Raw genomic sequence first — 15898 nt, 5'->3', positions numbered from 1 at the left:
GATCGTAATATGACAAACTAATTACAAACTAGGCTTTGCTTTCATGAGGGAAATGCTGAGTGTTTGGTGGAAAAATAATCATGTGACAAACCCACATTGTTTAACTTTATAGCTTCAATCCAATACTTAATGCTACAAATAAATACTATCAACCATAAAGAAATTGCAATTGTTGATTTTATACTAAAATACTCATGCAACTCCTGTGTAAGGATAGGAGGAAAAGTCACTGAAATTCTCCCTTAATACACCTTTAACAAAATAGAAACTAACAAATAAAGATGAATTTCATATCTTAGAAATCCAAATGGATCAGTTTGTAGGATTCTTTAGAGGCTGGTGAGATGAACTCAATCTCCTCATCATCGCCTTTTCTGCACTTTCTGGGTAATTGTAACAATATGTTCTGCATTGATACTGCTTTTCCACTTCGTACTACATTGATGTAATTATGTTTGGATTAACCTGTTAGGATGTAACGCAAAATGTAAGTTGGTACATGTGAAAATAATAAACTAGTTACCATCATCATTTTCCAATACTGGACTCAAAACAAGCAAACAAAAAAAGTTCTCCTGACATGAATCATTCAGGTACAGGTATTAAATTTGTACTGAGAGATTCAAGTGAGCTGCAAGTTCCCATGAATCTCAGCCCTAGTATTCAGTCCATTTTTACAAGAAAAAAAATCTTCAAAATAGGAAGTTTCAACAATAAACCAGATTTGGTACAAATAAATTGAAGACTTTTTGTAATCACAGATCATTAAATGGGCAAATCAAATGGATACAATAAAATATTCAAAGCAACTAATATTTTAATACTAAAGATTATTGAATTCCATTACAAAGCATGTTTATTCTTGATATCCCTAATGCATACCATCAAGGAATAACATTTGTGTTTGTGTGTTTACATTGCACAACATGCATTTTCTGCAAAGATAACTGTAGGACACCTGATGTTCTTTAACAATCTGGGAAAATGGGCTGAAAAATGGCAGATGGAATTTAATGCAGACAAATGTGAGGTGTTGCACTTTGGGAGGACAAACTAGGGAAGGACTTACACAGAGAATGGTAGGACACTGAGGAGTGTGGTTGAATAGAGACCCATAATTCCTTGAAACTGGCACCACAGGTAAATGGGTTGTAAAGAGAGCTTTTGGCGCATTGGCCTTCATAAATCAGAGTATTGAGTACAGGAGTATCAAGGCGCTGGTGAGACCCAGTTTGGAATACTGTGTCCAGTTCTGGTCACCTACCTACAGGAAAGATGGCAATAAAATTGAAACAGTATAGAGAAAATTTACAAAGATGTTGCTGGGATTTGAGGACCCGAGTTACATGGAAAGGTTAAATAGGTTAGGACTTTATTCCCTGGAATGTAGAAGAATGAAGGGAGATTTGATAGATGTGTAAAAATCATGAGTATAGATAGGGTAAATGCAAGCAGGGTTTTCCACTGAGGTTGGGTGAGACTAGAACTAGAGGTCATGGGTTAAGAGTGAAAGAAGAAATATTTAAGGTGAGCCCAAGGGGGGAGTTTCTTCACTCAGAGGATGGTGAGAATGTGGAATGAGTTTCCAGCAGAATTGATGGATGTGGGTTCAATTTCAATATTTACGAGAAATTTGGTTAAGTACATGGATCTGAGGGATATGGAGGGCAATAGGTCTAGGCAGAATGATAGTGTCATGTGGAATAGATGGGGTGAAGGGCTTGGTTCCAGGCTCTATGACATTAACAGATCAGTTTTTGCATCCTGGTGACAATTTAAAAGACCAATTGACCTTTTAAATAAGTACAGCACAGCAGGATAGACAATACAGACAGTTCTTTCTTTCTATGACTTTTTTCCTGCATCATTCTATTTTTCTACTTCACTGAAAAGCTCTTTCATGACTGTACTATGCTCTAGAAACTTGACCATTTCTGTTTTGTAGACCCACATTCATCAGCTCAGTAAAGCAGAATAATTTCTATTTAAATAGTTTCTGGGCCAGAGAAGTCTTTTCCTTCCTAGTCATGTGCAACAACCAGATCAGATTTCGAACTTGAGAGAAAGCATACTAATCCCTCAACAACATCTGATGATTGGGCATTACCCAATGGACAGCACAAGTGAAGAAATACCAAGTATTATCTTTGAACATATTGTTTATAAATTTACTCATCCATTGTAAGTACACCTCAGACCACAAAATTTCAAATACAATTTTCCCTTGCATTCAAGTGATTGAAACCTACTACACTATTTTTCCCAAAACGGAATACCCAAATATTCAAAGTATAACATATAAACCATTTATTCCATGAATACATAATATTTTCTTTGAGCACTTTGTGGTTGGATGTTAAGTACCATCTTACTTCCGTGTACTTCAAACATATTTATTAGGAGCCTGTACCCTACTCAATACAAAGTTTTGCATCGGGTACCCATGTCTGATTTTCTTGCTTGTTCAAGGCACAATGAGTGACAGAACATTACAGGTTCTGTAAATTTACACTCTTTACAACATACATGGTAGGGGAAACGATTTTAAATGAAATCCGTCCTGATGCAGGAATTCAAACAAATGTCAAACATTCACCCCCCCCCCCAAGATGGTGACCGACCTGCTGAGTTCCTTCAGCAGGTTGTTTATTGCTCCAGATTCCAGCATCTGCATTCTCTTGTGTCTCCTAATTTTATATTTTAACTGTTCTAGTCATTATCTTTCCTTTGATCCAGCTCCAATAAATGTGCTTAAGCTTTGTTTTTTTTACAACAGGTCTTCTTTCTTCCATCAAGCACAAGATACAAAAACTTGAAAACATGCACCACCAGGCTTAAGGACAGCTTCTATCCCACTGCCATAAGATCCTTGAATGGATTTCTTGTACAATACAGGATGTACTCTTGACCTCACAATCTTCTTAGTCATGGTCCTTGCATCTTAGTATCTATCTGCATTGCACTTTTTCTGTAAGTGTAACACTATACTCCACATTCTGTTATTGCTTTTCCCTTTGTACTGTTTTTAAATACTTTGTATGGATGGCATGCCAAATGAAATGTTTCATGGTTATCTTGGTACACATGATAATAGTAAAGCAATTACCAAATTTTTAGTAAGTGTGTACAAGTTTACCAAGGATAATTGGGAAAAAGGATTTCAGGTTACAAGCAGATCCACGGTGACTTAGTAGCATAGTGGAGCAGGTTCAAGGAGCCAAGTAGGTCTATTCCAACTCCTGATTTGTGTGGTTTTCTTCATCTGCCTATAGCACTGTCTATATACGTTCACCAATTAAAAAGAGTATACCATCCACTTGCACACACGCACTTCATGCATTATTTTTCACAGTTGTGTTATATGTACTTTCTGCAATAATGCACTGTTCTTTTTTCTGCAGCTAAGTGCATCTTCATAGTTAAATGGAGAAACCACAGAGGCCTACTTACTATTTACTGTTTACAGGACATCTTGACAGTCTTGATATTTGCTGGACTTCCAGACTTACACCATTAGCTTAAACTCCACCAAGAGACACTCAGCAATGAAGTATCTAGCTATTCTAAACACAGGTCACCTAGGGAAAATTCTCTAAGCACCCCCCACCATAGTATGTCCATGATAGGTGATATTGCAGTTTCCAAATTATGGCAAAGCAAAATTAGCTAGTTTTTCCAATCTGATGTATGCAAGTAAATATCAGATAGAAATACTGTCAAGCTAAATTCTGATGTTCTGTGCTTCAGTAAGTGCTTAGGTTCACTGATTAAAACAGGACATCACCTGGCCCAGTGCAATAAGATAAAAAGCTTGATCTAATGCCAGGCACTCAGTAAAACAACAGTGAAGGTGAAAAACAGCAAAAAAAAAATTGGGAAGAAAACTAGTTATATTTTGAACTAACTGCAACATTTCCATAGTTCCAGAGATATTTTCTTAAGAAAGCAAAGATTATTTCTGGGGGAAAAAAAATCTGCTTGTTGGACTAGATCAAAGGATTTGTCTTCACTCTACTGACTTTACAGGAACTATGGAAAACCATGAGAGGAAGATAGTACATGATGTATCAAAGCCATTGTAAATTTTAATAATTCCAGCTGTGGCTCAAGGGTGTCAATACTGTAATCACATCCTCAATTGTACTTATTCCACTAGAAATATATGGACTGCCCTACACTGTAACCACACTCATCTCCTATAGATCAAGTGTTACTTGACAATATACCAAGGCTGATTAAAATCACTTCATTTTCCTTTGATGAGAGAACCCTGGGTGAGTAGAAATATATTTAATTGTACAGAGTGCCTCAGATAACCACAGCCCTACAAATCATTTGCGGTACATCATCAAAAAATCAATGTCACAAAAATTGACCTCAAGGACAAATCCTTTAATCTAGGCATAATCCTAAATTCTCTGGTAGCAAGAAGCATTTGTCTACTGCTGTTCTAAAACCAATGTTTGGGTCAGAACAGTATTGAAAAAAATCATGCCATAATTATGAAAGGCCAATTGTGGCCACAATCACCATGAGGTTTTATTCTGCTACAAAAACCCACAGGACATATTTAGCAAGTCAGAACAGTGGTCAAAGAACCAGACGCTGAGATCACTGTGGGTCAGATGCATCGTAGTAATGTGCCATAGATTCTGTAGTCCAACACTCAATACTCTTAGTTTAATTTCCCTCTGGGTATTCTATGTTCCAATATTTTATTTAGTTCAAAGCAAATGGAAATACATTATTGGAAGAGACACTTTGACTAGATAGAGTGATAGACCAGTTTGCTAACTGTGTAATCTCATCAGTGAAAGGTGCCCAATCAAAATCTTGATTTATTTATATATATATTTTTTTAAAAGAGGAGGGAGGTAAAAGAGTGTTGTGTTTCAAAAACTAAAACCAGGTATTCAAAAACAAAATTCCAGTAGTTCAAAACTGCAATAGACAAACTTTCCTCACTCTGCATGGTAAACATGCAGAGTCTTTAAAATCCCTAATTGATTTACATGGTCTCTGCCACTCTTAGCCACCTTGCAGTACAGCTGTTGTGCTTTGCTAACTGCTTGATAACACAAAAAGTCCTTGAACTATATAGTACAGTCTCACAGTATGGAAAAAAACGTATGCATGAAATGAAATGTAGAGCTGGAAAAAATATGCACCAGTACAGTTTATAAACAAACTCTTGATGTCAATCTCTTACATTGAAATATGTCTATTTTTAAGTGTTCTGTTTAACATATTTAAAGTTACATAATTTGGGAGCATACATTTCCAAAACCAGCACAGTTCTGCATTTACAGCAATTACTGTTAAGCATATTTTCCATATATACTGCCAAGTTAACCTAGCTGAAATAGTAACAAAATTGGCTTTGTTTAATCTTTTGACAGCAGTTTAGTCATCATAGCTGAGTGTTGCAAAATGAGGGATTTTGAACTCCATTTCTCTTTTGAAATATTAATTATTCTGCATGAAACAGGGATGGAAAACAAACAGAAAAAATATTACCTGCATTGTTACCAACCTATCTGCTGTGCAATCTTAAAGGCAGTTGCGCGTCTGAGGTAACATATTTGCATTTAAACACTCACACAAAGTTCTGGATAAGTTAGCAAGTTAATGATGGCAAGCATCCTCCAGTTCTCATGAAACAGATATTTTCACTCAATTCCAACAGAGATGATTGAAGGAGGAATGTTTCTTCCCTTTCACAGCACAGAACCAAAGCCAGTTACAGTATCCTAAGTTTTCAGTAAAGATTACAACCGAGAACTACAAGCTTTCACTTCCAACTTTTCCAAAGAGCACTGAGTCTTAATGGTCCTCTCTACGTAAATCACTATGTAATGTTTTGTGGATTTAATAGACAGTTGAGTTTAAAAAAAAGAGAAGAAAGATCAAGAGAAAGTTGACAGCGCTCCTTTTCTGTCTGAACCTCTATACATGGCATAATGTAACCTTTAGGAACAGCACCTCAGCTCCCTTTTGTGCGTGTTTTGCAACCTTTATCAAAATCAGCCAATTCTGCCACAGGTCATCCATCTGTAATTTTGGTTCAGTTGTCCCTCTCCATCATAGGTAAAGATGATTAACATTCCTTATAGCTCCACATTTTACATTTGTTTGACCATGTTTTCTTTCTCACATCTTTTAAGTTTCTTTGTTCATGTTAGTTGTCTCTAACATCTCAGTACTTGATACCTGATCTCAGTAATCTACCGACCAGATTACTTCATTAACTACTTATTCCCACAGCAACCCTGAGATCATTCTAACAGAGATGCTCCTTTTGTTTTATCCATCTGTGACCATTCTACTTCTTTCTGCCACTTAAAACCAATCTGCATTTTGTCTTTCCCAGTTAGGCTTGAAACATTGTTTCTCTTTCCACAGATGCTGCCTGATCTACTAAGCTTTTGCAACATTTTCTGTTTTTAATACCAGACTTGCAACATCCAGTGACTTTTTAAAAAAAAATTCAGTTAATAACTGACTGGTGTCAAGTCTGGGCTGTAAAAGCCTGAATACCACACCATTTGGGAAGAGTGTCTAGGATTTCACGTTTTAAAGCCTTAAGCAATAACCAACTGGAGTTGATCAAGATAATAGGCTGAAAAGACAGGTAGCAGTTGAGATTGCTTATCTCAAATGCTTTGTAATCTTTTCTATCTACGTGAGTTTCTGTAGAAGCTCACAGAAACAGGACCAGATTTGCAAACTTCACTGGACACTGCTGAGATTATTAATTCAATAATCAGAGAAAGTAGTAACTGGTGCCTTGGATGGAGCTTTAATGGACTGTGCTATTAAAGCTTGGAGAGAAAATTACACCACAAATATCAACAGTTAAAAGACCAGATTCTAAAGAAAAAACAGCTGGCAATTCAACTTTGGGACTCTATGAATTATCTGAGTTAAGATTGATGTGCACAATTTCTGAGAAATCAGAGTTATTACTTGTGTAAAGGCGGACACAAATTTTTATTTATTGAGATACAGCACAGAGTAGGCCCTTCAAGTTATGCCGCTCAGCAATCCCCAATTTAACCCTAGACAAATCATGGGACAATTTACAATGACCAATTAACCTACCAACCAGTACACTCAGAATGTGGAAGGAAACAAAGCACCTGGAGAAAACCCATGAGGTCACAGGGAGAAAGTACAAACTCCTTACAAGCTGCGATGGGAATTGAACCCAGGCTGCTGGTACTGCAAAGTGGTGTGCTAACCACTATGCTACCATGTTTACAATCTTAAACATAATTTAAGGTTATTATACCCAATCTCCCTTTAGAGGGACTTGTTGCAAAATTAATTACCTCCAGGTTGCACTCCTGTAATCTGCTGAGCCCTCTTCAACAGTATCTCCCATCTAGTGACCTCAACCACCTAGAATGACAAGGGTATCAGGTGCCTGGAAATACTTTAACTCCAAGCTGCCTTCCATCAACACGCTATGCTAATTTGGATATATAGTCCAAACACAAGAAAATCTGCAGATGCTGGAAATCCACACAGTTGACGTTTCAGGCCGAGACCCTTCAAGCAGTCCTAATGAAGGGTCTCAGCCCGAAATGTTGACTGTTTTCCCTTTTCTATAGATGCTGCCTGGCCTGCTAAGTTCCTCCAGCATTTTGAATATATAGTGGTTTTGTTTCATCATTAAGTCACTGTAACCCTCAGATGTGCTACTACCTTCACCACGAGTGGAAAAAATTCAACTAGGCAACTCAGCACCACCACCTTCTCAAGGATGCCAGATTGGCCATAAAATATTGCCTTGCCAGCAAAAGCCCATGTCTCATGATTGAATTTGTAAAACAAAATTGAGTGGAAAGAAATCAGGCCTCGTTGCAGTGTACTTCAAAATCTGCTATTCTGTCAACACAACTCCATCATGTTACAAATGAAAGGAATTTCCAGAGAATGCCAAGAGCATGAACCAACAGCTCAGAGACCTGGTGATGGAGAGCATGTATTGCATACTCTGTGGTTAGAACACTGGTACAAATGAGGAAGGCTATTTATCCCTTAAGATATAGTGGCAGTACTTTAACTTAATGAAGGATTAATCTGGCAACGATTCAATTATTAGCCTGATTTGCCATCATTCTCACACTAAAACTCACAATACAAACAAACCACTATTCAATTTATTAACAATAGAAATTCAAAACCAATGCAGATAACATAATTTGCTGAGTTACTACGAGTCAAGCCAAAGTTCATCATATGTCTGCTTGAAAATACTCCACTATTCTGACACAAAAACTCCCTGCAAAAAACAAAGTCATAAAGTTAAAATACAGTACAGGCTCTGGCAATCTGGAATTCACTGCCTGGAAAGGTGGCAGAAATAGGACTGTAGCTTTCAAAAGAAAACTGGAAAATACTCAGAAATGGAAACATGCGCAGGAGTGGGAAGCGAAAGCTACTAACTATCCCCGTTCGAAAAGGAAATTGGCACAGGCACAAAGGGATGAATAGCTTCTTTAATAAATTTCTCTACAGCATTTACATTTCCAAAATTCAGCCCCCAGAGTAGTCTAGCTATTTTACACATCTATTGTAATTCTAAACCATTTGGTCCATTAGATATGCAGCACTGGCCTCTTCATTTCCTAGATTCAAAGGGTTCTCAATACCCCAGCAAGGGATATAGGCTCAGCATAACACATGGCAAGCAACTGCAAGATTTTGTTTTCAATCAGTCAACTGAGAACTCAATGGCAGATGTAAAATGTTCTGGGAATGAACCAAAAGCCTTTATTTAACAGCAATCCTGTTGCCATATAAGAAAGCACCGCACCATTTGTATTGTAACTTAAGGCTTGCAAAGCAACATTCGCACAAAAATATTTCCAATAAACTTTAGCAATCGTGGCCATGAATAATCCCAACTATTCATTTCCAATCAGTCTATGGGATATTTCATAGGATACTTCAGTAATCATTTTAATAGATTTCAGAGTGGAAAAAAAAAGTGCTAGTTAAACCCGGCAAGAATGACAGTTCTGTCTCCCCAAATCAGATTTTTATCCCTCAATAACCCAATTCGCCTGATCTGCTGTTTTTTTTGGGGGGGGGGGGGAGAGAGAGGTTTAAACTTTTGCCTCCAAATCAATTGTTTAGTTCTTTGGAAAATTGGTTCAGTCACTCACACAGCACGGCAACCCCTCAATACTGTTTGCCTCATCCAAGTTTGCCTCTTTCAACATCTGCTGGGCCAGAAGAGTTCTGGAGGTCAAGGCCTGACGATGATGAAAGCCATCTGTGCCTGCAAGAATCTGCCTGCGTCAGCCTGCCTCCATGAGTCTACCTGACGGACAACATTGGCCTGTCTGTCTGAGATGTACTGTCTAGAGCAGTCAGTGCCCGTCTGTCTGCGTCAGCCTTGCTCCCCCTCCCCCCACCCCCTCCTGGCCCGTGGCTTTAACTATAACAACCTCTCTCCTGACAGCGGTAGCACCGAGCTCCTAGACTCACTTACCTGCAGACGGGCTGTTAACGTGATGACAGCGGGCGCCCAGAGGCCGGCCCTTAGCTCCTGTCAGCCCCTTCCCTCCCCCTCCCTTCAGCTTCTCTTGCCTCTACTCTGCCCCTGTTCACCAGCCACTCGCCACTCCTCAACCGAACCCCACCGCGGATCGCCTCCGACTGTTCGAGTTCGCCGAATTTCCACTCCACCCCGCCCCCATGCTCCTGACGTCACCCTTTCAGTGATGTCAGCGCGCCGTGACGCCATCTGGTTCGCCCATCAATCAGCGTTCTGCGCCCTTCGTTTGAGAGGATTTCAGCTTCCACTGGGGTTTGAAAATATTTGCCCCCTCACCTCTCATTTCTCCTTCAATCAATCTTAAACATTGGCAAGACTTGAGGATTTAGATAGCATATTTCACAATCTTAGAATATCCAAAGTGTTTGTCATGTATTTACTGCTATTTTAGTGGGATTGTTGCACAGAAAGCTGTCAAAAACAACAATGTGATCATGACCTGCTGATTTTGGTCATAGATTCAATGCTGACCTCGAGGGCTGAGTGTGTGTGGAATTTGCAAGTTCTGTCTGTGACTGATTAGGGTTTCATTGGGTGTTCTGCAGGTAGTGGAGAACCAACAGGACTAAAGAGGTTGTCCCCCAATTATCTTGCATGGACCCATTGGCTGTATTGTTATGTGCTTCCCAATGATATTAGCTGAGGGATAAATATTGGATAGGATATCTAGATGAAATTCCCTGCTGTTTGAAATAATGCCATATAATATTTTACATCATCTAAATGAGCAGACAGCCCTTGGTTTAATATCTCATTCAACAACTGTAGAAGTTCATAGCATATGGAAACAGGCTCTATGGCCCAATTTGTGAATGCCAACTGTGTTGCCTTGTGAGTTAGTTCCTTCTGCCCACATTTGGCCCATAGCCCTCTAAACTTCTCCTATTCATGTACTTATTCCAGATTCTAAGTACTTACTGCTTAAGATAATCTTCCTCGTGTTGTTTGAAATGGCAAGTAAGTTAAATGCTCCGTTGCTACTATGTGGACTCCAGCTATTCCACATATGCGACTCTAGCTAGTAAGTCTCAGCAAACTATTGAGGACATTTTCTTCCCTTAATGATACATGGTAACTCAGTGGGGCAGCAGTTAGTGTTGCTGCCTCAGAATGTGAGTGAACTGGGTTCAGTCCTGACCTTAGATGCTGTCTGTGCAGAATCAGCATGTTCTCCCATTTACAGCACTGGCTTCCTCATACATCGTAAAGATGTGTTAGTAGGTTAATTGCCTGCTTAAATTACCCATGAGTAAAGGTTGCTGCCAGATATACCTGAGGGGAATTGATGGGTACGTGCAAAACAGAATAAGCACAGATATATAGGAAGAGGACTGATGAGATTAATGGATTGTTCGACTGAGAGCAGGCATGGGCCACAGGACCTCCTTCCTTATTGTTAGAAATGTAAGATAGTAAAGTAGTTTTGTAACCAGAATGTGAGTTCAAACCCCTCTGCGGCAACTAGGGAATTTAAATTCAGTTGATTAAATAAATCCAAAACAATAAGTATCAATGACCAAAAATTGCTGAGTTTTCATAAAAACTTGCATGTTTTACAAATGTCCTTTAGGGAGAGAATCTTCCATCTTTACTCACATCAGACACAGATCAATGTGCTTGATCCTTCTTAAAAAATGTAATAAGTCAAATCGTTTTTTAAAAAAACTATGGTGTCACAACACAGAAAGAAGCATTTCAGGAAGGTGGGTCACCATTCCCTTTCCAGATTCAGGATCAGAATTAGATTTATTATCGCTGACATATGTTGTGAACTTTGATGTTTTGCAGCAGTACTGCATGAAAGTCTAAAGCATATCTATACCTTGGGTGCCTAAGACTTGCACAGTACTGTATTTGTCAATGTGGAGCGGAGAGTGAATTTGTAAATCTGGTGGGAACAAAGGACTTTGGGAATGGTGAGGGTGGAGCACTGTGGGAGGGGTGTGGGACAAGTGGCAGAGAAAGACTGCCTGGGTGTGGGAGGATGGTGGTGGCGCAGTTGTAGACACTCCCAGCCCCGAGACACCCGGCAAGGTCATTTGATTCCAAATAACTGGTTTATTGATCATTACAATGTCTTCTCTGGTGCTTCTTGCAACAGCAACCCGTTAGAATGCTCCCCATGGTACAGCTGTGGAAATTGGCTAGATTCTTTGATGACATACCAAGTCTCTTCAAATACCAAATGAAGTATAGCTGCTGTCATGCCTTCTTTGTAATTGCATCAATATGTTGGGCTCTGGATAGATCTTTAGAGATGTTGACACCCAAGTAATTGAAACTGCTCACCCTTTCCACTCTGACCCCTCAATGAGGACTGGTGTGTGTTCCCTCGATTTCCCCTTCCTGAAATCCATAATCAATTTCTTGGTCTTATTGATACTGAGTGTAAGATTATTGTTGCAACAGCACTTAACCGGCTGATCTATCTCACTCCTGTACACCTTCTCATCACCACGTCACCGCATCTCCAAAGAGAGCCAGAGTTGGAACGATAGATTATGCCCCTGTAAGGGTTGCTCACACAAATGAATTTAAACCCAATCCCCTTTTAGGGAGCAGTGTCCGGAGTGTCTCAAGGATGCTATGAATCCTGCCATCAGTCTCTTAAAAAATTAAGCAACCTTGGTGAAATATTACACCAGTGTCAGTGTGAGGAATGTATTGAATTTCCCACAGTGACAGAAATTATATCACTTTGTCAAGGTTGGAAATGCTATATGCTTCAATATTACTTTAGCTGTTTTATATTGATTTTAATAATGTTTACTGCTTGAAGAATGTTACTTCATTCAGTCAAATTTTTCCTAAACACTTAGGTGTATCCTCCTTATTAAGGGAGAATGTTTTCATCCGATGTAAATGGTCAATCTTACAAAGCAACAGCATTTCAAAAGCATTCCATTGAACGGAAATCTCACAGTGGTTATAACTTCTATAGATGTGTGATAGAGAGTATACTGACTGGTTGCATCATGGCCTGGTATGAAACACAAATGCCCTTGAACAGAAAAGCCTACAAAAAGTAGAGGACACAGCCGAGTCCATCACAGGTAAAGCCCTCCCCACCATTGAGCACATCTACAAGGAGCGCTGTTGCAGGAAAGCAGTATTCATCATCGAGGACCTCCACCATCCAGGCCATGCTGTCTTCTCACTGCTGCCATCAGGAAGGAAGTACAGGAGCCCCAGGACCCACACGACTAGGTTCAGGAATAGTTAATACCCTTCAACCATCAGGCTCTTGAACCAGAGGGGATCAGTTCACTCAACTTCACTCATCCCATCACTAAACTGTTCCCACAACCTATGGAACACACAGAAAATCCTGGAGGAACTCAGCAGACCAGGCAGCATCTATGGAAAAGAATACAGTCGACGTTTCGGGCCGAGACCCTTCGGCAGAACCTAAGTTCCTCCAGCACCTTGTGTGTGTTTGGATTTTCAGCACCTGTAGATTTTCTCTTGTTTGTGATTGGCCCACAACTTATGAACTCACTTTCAAGGACTCTTCATCTCATTCTCAATAATTATTGCTTATTTATTTAATTCTTATTAATATTTTATTGTTTGTTTTTATTCTTTTTGTAGTTGCACAGTGTGTTGCCTTTTTCACATTGGTTGCTTGTCCATCTCGTGTGCGGTTTTTCATAGATTCCATTGCATTTCGTTGTATTTACTGTGAATGCCTGCCAGAAAATTAATCTCAGGTGATATATATACTTTGATAATAAATTTACTTTGAAATTTGAACTTATATATACAGAGAGAACTGCAGCTGGTTGAGTTCATTTGCACTCTTGCTTTTTTCGTTCCAGGTGGTAGAGGTTGCAGGTTTGGGAGGTATTGCTGGAGTAATCCAGGCAATTAACCACAGTGTGTTTTGTTTGATGACATACACTGAAACCACTGTTTGGCAATAGTGGGGAAGCGAATGGTTGGGGTGACGGATAGTGTACATAATGAACATATTTGAAAGAGGGAGCTCCCCAGTTTCCACAGAAATGACAAATCAACTAGTTAGGGCAGTTTCATGTGCTTATTCCTTACTGCATGTTCCCAGCTACACTGGACCCTTTCCATTTTGCTTATCACTCAAATCTATCCACTGATGATGCAATAGCTTCTGCCCTCCACTCTCTCTCCTGCCCCACCTGGAAAATGTGGTCTCATATACCAGGCTGCTGTTTGTAGACTTCAGTTCGGCGTTCAACACCATCATACCTCAGAAACTGATGAGGAAACAGTCCTCACTGGGTCCCAACACCTCCCTCTGCAATTAGATATTGGGCATCTTAACAGGCCAGAGTCAGTCCGTATGGGCAGCAACGTCTCTCGTCCCATTACACTGAGCACTGGTGCTCCCCCGGGCTATGTGCTCAGCCCGCTGCTGTTCACACTGCTGATGCATGACTGTCACAGGATCCAGCTCAAACTGTGTCATCAAGTTTGCAGATGACACAATGGCTGGCCTTATCAAGAACGATGACAAGATGGAGTACGGAAAGGAAGTGGAGTCGCTGGTGGATTGGTGTGAGAAGAACAATCTGAGCCTGAACATGGAGAAGACGAAGGAAATCACTGTGGGCTTCAGGAAGGTGTAGACAAACCGTCCCCCTCTGCGAACACATGGTTCCTCTACTGAGAATTAAGTGCACCAAGTTCCTAGGAGCTCATATCACGGATGACCTCATCTGGTCCCTTAATATCACCTCCCTGAACAAGGTGGCAGAGCAGCGTCTCCATTTCCTAAGAAAATTAAGGTAAGCAAGGCTCCCACCCCTTCCTCCATCTTAACTGCATTTTACAGGAGCACATTGAGAGAGTCCTGTCAAGTTGCATCTCCATCTGGTACGGGAGCGGTCGAGTATCGGACCAGAAGTCCCTACAAAGGACTGTGAGAACAGCTGAGAGGATCATAGGGGTCTCCCTACCATCTATCGGGGACATTTATCAGGAGCACTTCATACACAGGGCTCTTTGTACTATCCATCCAGCGTCCTCTTTGACTTTCTACCATCAGGCAGGAGACTATGATGCACAAAAACAAGAACGGTCAGGATGAGAAACAGTTTCTTCCCCCAGGCTATTCGGCTTCTGAACTCCCAGCCACATCATATTCAATGTGTCTCTGGTTAATCTGTTCCGTACCTTACAATATTTAATATTAATGCACTTTAGTTTGTTATTTATGTGTGATTCATCTGTAGATTTCATCCTTACCTTCATAAGTTATCATGTGTTATGTGTACTACTGTGATTTACACCCTGGTTCGAAGAAACATTGTCTCATTCCTATATACAGTACATGATATGGTTATATACATTATATACATGGATGTAGTTAAATGACAATAAACTTCACTTGACTTGATTATTAGGCTACGTTTAATGTCACTACAATTGATTAAACTGGAATAGATAAAAAATAGTCTCTGGTTTGCAGACATTCCTTTGTATCTGATATCTTAGCCAACCCCAGAGATCTCTCCTGGCTCTGAGTTCCTCTCTTTTAAGTCTGCTTGTGATGTTGTTTCTCTCTTTTCTTTCACTGTTCTTTATTTCTGTACCATAAGACATAGGAGCAGAAATAAGCCATTCGGCCCCTCGGGTCTGCTCTGCCATTCAATCATGGTTGATTTATTATCTCCCTCAACCCCACTCTCCTGCCTTCTCCTTGTAACACTTGATGTGCTTACTAATCCAGAACTTATCAACCTCCACTCTAAATATACTCAGTGACTTAGCCTCCACAGCCATCTGTGGATCATCTTCTGGCTAAAGAAGGTAACAAATTTCATGACATACTGGTGATAATAAACCTGATTCTGATTTTGAAGAAATCATCTCTGTTCTAAAGGGTTGTCCTTCTATTCTGAAGCTGTGCCTTATGGTTCTAGACTCCCCCACTATAGCAAACACCTTCTCCACGTCTTTCAATAGTCAATGGGTTTCAATAAGATGCACATTTTATTCTGACTTTACTTCTGAGCTAAAGTGTATGGTGTTCACAACTCAATACTTCAGACAGATGGTATTATGGAAGGGGGATATGGGAGCACATGGAACTCATTTGGCTCTTCAAGCTATTCAATGACACCATGACCATGATATTCTTCCAGTTACTTTTTTTTTTGCATCTATTTTGATGATGCCCCTTTCCACTTTCTTTTCTCTGGTATGTTTTCTTTTATTCTCAACCATGGTTATCCTTCCAGTGTAGTTAGTAAGGCTCTCAACCAGGCACTTCTCCTCTCTCCCCTCTTCCTTCCCCAGAACAAGGATAGAGTTCCACTTTTCCCCATCTTACACCCCATGTCCACACATTCA

General features: G+C 39.9%; 1 protein-coding gene across 4 annotated transcripts in view; it reads right to left on the bottom strand.

The window, feature by feature from the left end:
• The window catches only part of LOC134340531 (ORM1-like protein 3), a 35104-nt gene extending 25427 nt beyond the window's left edge, over positions 1-9677 (bottom strand). For all 4 annotated transcript variants that reach the window (XM_063037868.1, XM_063037867.1, XM_063037870.1 and 1 more), the window contains exon 1: positions 9503-9677. The gene's annotated coding sequence lies outside the window, so the exon portion shown is untranslated. The remainder of the gene's footprint in view (positions 1-9502) is intronic.
• Between the last annotated feature and the right edge of the window lie 6221 nt (positions 9678-15898).

This window comes from Mobula hypostoma, chromosome X1, assembly GCF_963921235.1.
Source record: "Mobula hypostoma chromosome X1, sMobHyp1.1, whole genome shotgun sequence".
Classification (NCBI taxonomy): Eukaryota; Metazoa; Chordata; class Chondrichthyes; order Myliobatiformes; family Myliobatidae; genus Mobula; species Mobula hypostoma.
Note: the sequence above shows the minus strand (reverse complement) of the source record. Positions and strands in the feature narration are given on the sequence as shown.